Source organism: Schistocerca nitens, chromosome 2, assembly GCF_023898315.1.
Source record: "Schistocerca nitens isolate TAMUIC-IGC-003100 chromosome 2, iqSchNite1.1, whole genome shotgun sequence".
Classification (NCBI taxonomy): Eukaryota; Metazoa; Arthropoda; class Insecta; order Orthoptera; family Acrididae; genus Schistocerca; species Schistocerca nitens.
In genome coordinates, this window is record NC_064615.1 from 32,520,593 (window position 1) to 32,530,539 (window position 9,947).

General features: G+C 45.8%; 1 pseudogene; it reads left to right on the plus strand.

Moving 5' to 3' along the window:
- Window positions 1-327: 327 nt before the first annotated feature.
- LOC126238408 (5S ribosomal RNA) lies at window positions 328-445 on the plus strand (annotated as a pseudogene).
- Window positions 446-9,947: the final 9,502 nt, after the last annotated feature.

Below are 9,947 nucleotides of genomic sequence, written 5' to 3' on the forward strand. Positions count from 1 at the left end.
CTGATATCACCCTTACTTCGGAAGACTTCTCTCCATTGAGAATGACATGCCGCGTTCTTTTATCTAGGAACTCCTCAATCCAATCACACAATTGGTCTGATAGTCCATATGCTCTTACTGTGTTCATTAAACGACTGTGGGGAACTGTATCGAACGCCTTGCGGAAGTCAAGAAACACGGCATCTACCTGGGAACCCGTGTCTATCGCCCTCTGAGTCTCGTGGACGAATAGCGCGAGCTGGGTTTCACACGACCGTCTTTTTCGAAACCCATGCTGATTCCTACAGATTCTCAACTGGATTTAAATCCGGGGAGTTTGGTTCGTTGGCCAACGGCCTTGCCACAGTGGTAACACCGGTTCCCGTCAGATCAACGAAGTTAAGCGCTGTCGGGCTGGGCTAGCACTTGGATGGGTGACCATCCGGTCTGCCGAGTGCTGTTGGCAGGCGGGGTCCACTCGGCTCTTGTGAAGCAAACTGAGGAGCTACTTGATTGAGAAGTAGCGGCTCCGGTCTCGAAAACTGACATACGGCCGGGAGAGCGGTGTGCTGACCACACGCCCCTCCGTATCCGCATCCAGTGCCGCCTGTGGGCTGAGGATGACACGGCGGCCGGCCGGTACCGTTCGGCCTTCATGGCCTGTTCGCGAGGAGTTTCGTTTTGTTTCGTTTGGTTGGTTAATTTGTGGGGGAGGGGACCAAACAGCGAGTTCATCGGTCCCACCAGATTAGCGAAGGACAGGGAATGAAGTCGGTCGTGCCCTTTCAAAGGAACCATCCCAGCATTTGCCTGAAGCGATTTAGAGAAATCACAGGAAACCTAAATCAGGATGGCCAGATGCGAATTTGAACCGACGTCCTCCCGAATGCGAGTCCAGTGTGCTAGCCACTGCGCCACCTGGCTAGGTGGGGAGTTTGGTGGCCGGGGAATACGATGAACTCATCCTGCTGCTCTTCCAACCACGAGCTGTGTGACACGTTGCATTGTCCTATTGATAAATGCCATCGTGACGAGGGAAAACAGACTGCATGTAGGGGTGGCCTAGGACTGCAATGACAGACGCATACTTGAGTTGATCTATTGTGCTTTCCAGAATGACGATACGACCCAATGACTGTTGCAGGTGTACGTCTCCAGACGTTTCACGCCGTGCACGCCAATGGCCATCTGTCCGACGAAGCATGAAACGTGATTCATCTGTAAAGGTCAATTGTGGTCACTCACTGTTTTGTGACGCCTCCCAAACCCAAGGTCCTCGGCGGTAGTTTTGGGGCAGCCCCCACAAACTGTATAAAGCGTGGATAGTGACCAGGATGTTGGCCGAAAAATAATTAATGACAAGAATTGCGCCAGCTAGAATGAAGAGGTAACTAATCTTTATTTCTTACGAAACGTGCACCAGCAATACAAGTCCAAGTAATATCCGAGAGTAATCCGTGTACTGAGCCTAGTGGAATACAGTAGCAAATATCGCACTGCACTGGCTCCGCTATAAACTCCACGAAAGGCTAGCAATAGACACTGGACAATAGACTGTCCGTCTCGGGGCCAGCGCTCCTCCTTATATGCAAAAGGCAGAGGGCGCTGCGGACCCGAGCTCAGCCATAGCGCGACCTCTTCCGTCGGCGGTAACGCCCTGAGACGCCGACGGCCGCGACAGGAGCTGTGGCCAGCGATGTCACGGTCAGGGCGCGGGTGCGCGAGTTGATTGGTTGGGTCCGTGGATACAACACACTGGACACCAAGTTGCGGTATTTGTGTGCAAATTCCAGTCTTCGCCGCCTATGAACAGCAGTCAGCGCCTGCCCCATACACAGCAACGTACTCTGAACGGTTGTTGAGGAGACACTGCTGATAGCCCCTTCAGTCATCTAGGCAGCCGTTGTTCATCCCCGTCATGCCTGACCTGTGATGCACCACTGTCACCTCTACGATAGTTTTGGCTGGCACCTTTTTGAGATGCACAGTATACTTTAACCATGGCAGCATGTCAACGGTTAACAAACTTAGCCGTTTCGTAAATGCTTCCACCCTCAGACTGAAAGATAATAATCATACCCTTTTGGCCGTCAGACAAATCGCTCCTTTTACACAATACGGCAACGACTGCACTGTTTACATTTCCCCCCCTCTCCCCCCCCTCCCCCGCGCACAGCCCTCGCCCGACACGCTATATATACTCTCTACTGCTAATGCTGCCAGCTACAGTCTATGAGTCGTTATAGCAAGCTGACGTCGAAGATAAGGTATAGGTCACAGTAAAGTGACTGGACCGTGTAGTATGGGAGTTATTCCGTCTTTCGCGACTGTAGTATGTTCTGTTTGCAAGAGACGCATTTAGCTTTGTTTGTGACATATTCAGTGGTCACTATAACAATTTTCTTGCCTCCAAATCAGTTAAACAGTATTGAGACACAGCAATAGGATAAGTGTGTGGAAGGGCTAGGCCGAGGTAGCTCAGAAGCATTTCTTTCAAACAGCATTTGAATTTTACTACACCAGGGACTTCCACGAAAAACTCAAGAATATTCATAAACAGCAACTCTCGTCTTCTCACAAGGATATCACAATTAAACACCACATATAATTGTAACCACTTAAATGGATACACCTCCTTTACTTTTTCTGCAAATTCAAGAACGAAAGATACAACAATTTTAGAAGAAGGGCCCTGGTAAATGTATAACAGTAAATACCATTCGGAAAAGCGGCCTCTGTTCATTGAAATGTACACTGCTGGCCACCGTAAATGCAACACCAAGAAAGACAAGAGGTAGCACAACAAAATTTATTTTGTAGATAACATGTTGACCAAGTATCAAATGATTACGTTTACAGACGTCTGTGACATGTGGTTCCTGCCAGAATCAGTAGCCAGAGTAGCCGCCATTGTTGGAGATCACCGCTGCCACACGTCTCGGCATTGAGTCAAAGAGACGTTGGATGTGTTCCTGGGGTACAGCAGCCCAAGCAGCTTCCACACGTTGCCAAAGATCATCTGGTGTGGCAGCTGGGGATGTAATCTGGGTCACTCGTTGAGCAACCATGGACCACATGTTTTCTATCGGCGAAAGATCCGGAGAGCGAGCCGGCCAGGGAAGCACTTCAATCTGGTTATTGACGAAGAACCTTTGGACAATGCGTGCCACGTGTGGTCGCGGATTATCCTGTTGAAATATGGCTGTGGCCGAGCCCTGAAGGTAAGGAAGGACAACTGGCTCCAGCACCTCGGATATGTAGCGCCGGCTATTTAAAGTACCGGCAATGCGTACTAGAGGCGTGCGAGAGTAATATCCAATACCGCCCCATACCATAATACCCGGTGAAGACCAGTGTGGCGGTGCATAATGCAGCTGCCCAGCATCCTCTCTCCACGGTGTCTCCACACTCGAATCCGACCATCGTGGTGCTGCAGACAGAAGCGTGCCTCGTCAGTAAAGACAACGTCATTCCATTCTGCCGTCCACATCCGTCTGTCATCACGCCATTGGCGACGGAGACGTCTGTGGTTCTGCGTCAATGGTAGACGAAGCAATGGACGTCTTGCGGACAGACCACTCTTCTGTAAACGGCGTCGAATGGTACGCGCAGACACTGGATGAATCGTTACAGACGCAATGTGCTGTGCTATGGTTCGGGATGTCACTGAGCGATCCGTCACTGCCATGCGCACAATTTGCCTATGAGCACGTGCAGTGGTGCACCGAGGTGAATGCGATCGACCACATCGGTCCGTCGTACCCTCCTGCATCCAACGGTCACATATCCGCATTGCAGTTGTTTGGTTTCGTCCAACACGACTAGCGATTTCTCTGTATGATAATCCACAATCTCGGTAAGCCACTATCCTTCCTCTGTCGAACTCGGATACTTGATCAAACGATGTTCGCTGTTGTCTACGAGGCATAACTGATCGTCTTGTGAAACAACCACAAGGTAAACAAACGTGCCGAACGTACACTCGTCGAAATCGCCAAGCCTTAAATGGCGCTATGAGGTGGCGCCACAGGCGCGCGTGATGTGCGTCTGCGCTGAAATTCTAATCAGTTGCATATCTCATCGCTGCAAACCCATGGTGTAATTTTCACTCGATTCGGATGCTTCCTTCAGGGTGTTGCATTTACGGTGGCCAGCAGTGTATTTATGCTGCTCTTTACCTAGGCTACGAACACTGTGCACGTAACTGCACGGTGCAAGAAGGTTTCAGCATCTCTCCATGCCCTGCAAAAATATAGGAAGCTCTTCCCCCTTGACCCGAAAAAGAAACTTGCACAAACACTTATAATGCCAGTTATTGACTATACAGCGATGCTATCCAGCAAGGCCTTTCTCAGAAAAGCTCATGGCACCTTGTTGTGAGTTCAAATGGCTGGTTCAAATGGCTCTGAGCACTATGGGACTCAACTGATGAGGTCATTAGTCCCCTAGAACTTAGAACTAGTTAAACCTAACTAACCTAAGGGCATCACAAACATCCATGCCCGAGGCAGGATTCGAACCTGCGACCGTAGCGGTCTCGCGGTTCCAGACTGCAGCGCCTTTAACCGCACGGCCACTACGGCCGGCCCTTGTTGTGAGTGTCTCGACTCTCTGATCATATTTCTCCATCATATGCACAGTTATCCTGGGTGCGTGCAGACAAGCACAGAGATTTCCATGATTTCCGTCTTCTCTACTGTCTTATCTACTTTCACTGTCCCTCTTGTCTTTCCTCGACTTTGACGCTCTTATCTGAACAACATGGCAGAAACACTCGATCTTATTAGAGCAAAACCCTTTCTCTCCCATTCCGTCGTTCAGCCACTTTCTCGAATTGCTTCTCAGTAGCTTGAACCCGATTCTGGAACAGCCTCCCGTATTATATTAGAGGACTGAATAACATCTCCAGCCTCAGAGGAGAGTTAATGTCATATCTACTAAAGCAACAAAAAGAACAACCATTGTCCCAGTACGCACTCGTTACCCCTGTATATCTTTCTTTCAAACCAGATCTTCCTTATTTCCCAATATTCTTAGCTGGCGCAATTTCCTTAAATTTCCTTTCCCCATAACCCTCTGTATCAAAAAATATCTCTTTTGTACACCTGTAAGTTCTTTCTATGTTTGTCACTATCATTATTCATTATTCCTGTTATTGTCATTAAATTATTATTATTGTTAGTGGCAGCAGAAGTAGTAGAAGTACTGCCAGGATTAACTTTATTAGTTCACAGTCAGTATTATTTGCTCTCATTGTCACTACAGAAACTCATATCATTTTAATACTATTTGTCATACTAACATCGTTATTTCTTAGGTAACTGTGATCTAAAAGGGGTACGTAGGTGTGAAACCCTGGTCCGATGTAAAGAGGGCCTGATGGCCTTTTCAGATCAGGGTAAATAAACAAGTAAATAAACAAAGAAATATATTCCTGTCGTGGGGCTCTTCGTACAAAGGGAGAAACAGAGTATCCTACCCAAGTTGCAAACAGAGCAACAGTTGTGCAGTGAAGTCCAAGAGGAAGGCCGTATTATTTTGTGGAAATTTCCACTCGCTCACCAAAAGGCTGCCGCAATCAACATTGCAATCCGTGACCAGATGACTGGTTCGCTTAAGAAAGGGTGCTGCGTGACTGTTGGATAATTATAAAGGGTGAGTCACTAACTACTGCCACCAAGAATAACTCCGAAAGTATAACTCTGAAAAGTTTGTGGGGCAAAAGTCGCATGGGACAACGGGGGCCATAATATGACGATGGTTTTGTGTTGCTAGGTGGGGTCATGCCAAAGATATGAATGTCAACTTTGTTTTTTTTTTTTTTTTTAAATGGGATGATATAGTTTGGTACTCATTTTTTGATAGTGGCTATCGAGACGAATCCAGTGATGCGTAACAGTAAGGTCTTCGAAGGTCAACGAAGGTCAAAAAGGTGGCTTGAACGTCCATTTACAGAAGGTGTTCGAAGTCATGGCCATTGGTATCAATGCAATGTTACAATCTTCTTATCATGGTTTGAGTGGTATTCCTTATCACATAGGCACTTACCGAAGCGCATACTCTGACAATTCTCTCTCGCATATCTTCAGGTGTAGTTGCAACGTCTTTATAAACAATGTCGTTGACGAATCCCCACAAGAAAAAATCCAGAGGCGTCAAGTCTGGCGAACGAGCCGGCCACGACACATCTCCTCCGCGTCCAATCCAACGATTTGGGAATTGTCTCTGCAACTCATTTCTAGCCATCAGAGAAAAATGTGCCCGGCCCGGGTGGCCGAGCGGTTCTATGCGCTACAGTCTTGAACCGCGCGCCGGCTACGGTCGCAGGTTCGAATCCTGCTTCGGGCATGGATGTGTGTGATGTCCTTAGGTTAGTTAGGTTTAAGTAGGTCTAAGTTCTAGGGGACTGATGACCTCAGAAGTTAAGGACCATAGTTCTCAGAGCCATTTTTGATTTTTAAAAATGTGCCGGACGCCCATCGTGTTGATACTACATTCTGTTCCTCGTTCCTAAAGGTATTTCTTCCAGTAACAGACCTAATGTTTCTTGCAGGAATGTGGTGTACTTCCTACCATTAAGATTTCATTACATGAAATAGGGGACTATAATTCTGTCCTCCAGAATCCCACACCATACATTCACCGACGACGGTTTTTGGTGTGCAACTTGTCGCAGCCAACGTGGATTTTCAGTTGCCCAATAATGCATGTTATGCAAATCAACATTTCCATGGTTCATGAATGTAGCCTCCTCAGTAAATAAAATCAAATTAATAAATGTATCATCTCTCTGAATGTGAAGTTGAGCCCAACGGCAGAATTCAACGCGACGCTTACAATCCGTACCACTTAATTCTTAGTGGAGACTGATATGGTAAGGATGATATTTATGGCGATGCAGAACACGAACAACACTACTCTGGCTCATACCATGTTCCCTTCTGATTTGACGCGAACTAACACAAGGATCTTGAACCACAGAGGCAAGGGTACCAATTTTCTTTTTATTCGTTACCAACTTTCCTTTGCCGGATATGTTTCCTATACGTTAAAGATCCAGTTGTTCTCAATTAATCACACACATATTTAAATGTACGACGTGTAGGGTGAGTACGTTGAGGATATCTTTCAGCGTATAAGTCTCTAGCTCTCACTGAATTTCGTTGGCATTCTCCGTAAATGAAAAGCATACCGACATGTTTTTCGACGGAATACATCATTCACATTCGCTTGATTCGACGATTCTAGGCTTACCGTTCCTATTAGCGTTGTATTGCGAAACCGTCGAATGGTGTTTACATGTCAATGGCACGTTAGATCGATACGCCGTATTCGGCGAATATTTACTATTTGCACAATATACGAGAGAGAATTGTCAGAGCATGTGCTGAAGTGATAGGAATACGACTCAATCCATGATAAGAAGATTGCAGCACTGCATTGATACCAACTGCCATCACTTCTAACACCTTCTTTAAACCTTTTTGACCTTCTAAGACCTTACTGTCACACATCATTGGATTCATCTCAGTAGCCGCTATCAGAAAATAAGTACCAAACTACAGCATCTCATTAAAAAAAAAAAACACTGTTCATCTTCATATCTCTGACGCGACCCCTGGGCAACAGAAAGCCAATGTGATATTACGGCCCCCGTTGTTCCACGCAACTTTTGTCCCACAAACTTTTCATCTCCTATCATACTTTCGGAGTTGTTCTTTGTGGCAATAGTTAGTGACTCACCCTGTATGCTGCCGAGACTCTTAAATAACAAGTTCAGCAATTTCAAACGATTGCTTCCCACTCAATCTATCAACCAACGCACTCCAACTGGCGCACTCTTCTCGCTGCTGGTGGATGCTCACTGCACTGCTGCCGACTGCACTTCCCTGTCGGGCTGTCCGTATAGTCGAGTTGTCTCATCGAAACAAAAAGCACCGGAAGAGGACGGCAGCAGCACAATCGTTGTGCACCAAGCAGGAATTTAAAATTTGCCGAAAGATCCGACACAAGATCGTAAACAGCTCTCACGCACAGGATAAATCTACTTTTTTAAATAAATTTGTTTTCGTCGGTTTCCTGTGTGTCCACCAGTTCGGTACAAATTTTTCAATTGATTTTAAACCTACTTCCCAATGAGCTAGAGATCTGAAATCTTCTACATAGCTCAGAAGTGGATGACAATGCATATTATCTCGCTTTCGTGTCAGCCTGTTCAGTAAGGAAAAGGGAGGTGGGGGGGGGGGGGCAGAAGGGTGACAATGGTTGGTAATGCCTGACATCTTGGCTGTCTTGCAGTACCCAAGTGTTATGCAGGTAGCATTGGAATGTGTTACAGGCGATATGCGAGCAGAGGGGCATGCCTAAGCAGGCAACACAGAGGTGAAGGGGAGGTGGAAGCATCTGCAATATGTGTGACATACACATGGGTGAAGCTGTAGGCAAAAATCTAGCACACACACACACACACACACACACACACACACCACACACACACCACACACACACACACACACACACACACACACACACACACACACACACACTTGAGAAATTTCAGACACACGAGACTAAAAAGTAGAAAATAATTGTTTGCATAAAAATAAATTTTAAATGTAATACATTTGTAAACTGGACTAAAAAGTATAAAATAAGTTATTCTAGCCCAAACAGATTCTTAACCCTATACAGATGTCCTGAAAATTTGTGCTTGTTAATTTTTAACAACCATGGCAGTAATTACCTGTATCATTACAAATTACGAGGAGCACATGCAGTATAAAACAGTTATATACCACCCTCCCGGCTGCTGTCAGTTTTCGTGACTTCTCAGTCCAGTAGCTTCTCGCTGTCAGATATGTGGTAAAGGGTCATGGCTTTATGCAGTGTACTCAACACAGTTGGTTACAAATCTGTATGGTTACATTTCTAACTAGTATTGAAATATAGGCTAAAAGTGTTGCACTCTCTGCTGAAGGTCACTTGTAATAGTGGCAGAAACGTTGGGACATTTTATGACGAGGTGAGCAACCTAGAAGAACTTTAGGAAAAAACACAGTAGTCTTTCATTGAAGAACTGTTCACAGCATACAGACATAATGGCGCATAAGGCGCCACAACGATGTGTTCGGGAGAACGAGGGCCCAAATCCCCATCTGGAGAATTAGATTTAATTTTCTGTGATTTACCCAAGTGACTCCATGCAAATGCCGGAATAGTTCCATTGAAAAGAGCACGGCTGATTTCCTTCCCCATCCTTCCTTAACTAGAGCTTGTGCTCCATCGCAGATAACTCACTGTCGATGGAAATTTAAAATCCAATCCTCTTTCCTTTTTACGACGCAAGATTAGCAAATCACTTCCTCATCCGTTGAAATGCATTTTTCAGTTCTATTTTTATACTTAATTTGAGTTCAAGAGTAATTCTGATTCTATGTCAGTCCGTGTCTAAAGTGAAGCAGTCTGAGACAGCAGCAGTTTGCACCAATTAGTCGTGTGTAATTTCTAAACAATCTGTGTATTTTGTAACTTTTGCAGCTGATGTTCTAAGGTGTGCTGCTGTTGGACTCGAGACGGTTTTCCCAGTATTTTACGCAGTTATAAACACTAATTTCTTCACGATCCTTAACTGCGTTGGGGGCTTAGCGTGTTAATTCGAAAACAACCGATGCCGACGCACACTCTGTCCCAGGATAGAATGTGAGTCTACTGTCGTTTTGAGGGTGTTTACACAAGCTACCGGCGAAGCTTTAACGGCTGAGCGGCGTCGGAGTATAATCTTAGAAAATAGCATAAGTTTGTCTTAGATTAAAGACTGCGTGTAGCGATCCTCAAATTAAAAGGCGCAACTTAATCATAAAACTTTAGACTTACAAAGCAGCGAAATCGCGTAGTTTGAGCGCTGTTATTTGTTTCCCCGGAATGTGAAAATCTGCTCGGCCTGTTCGATTTTCTCCCAACCACCCTCT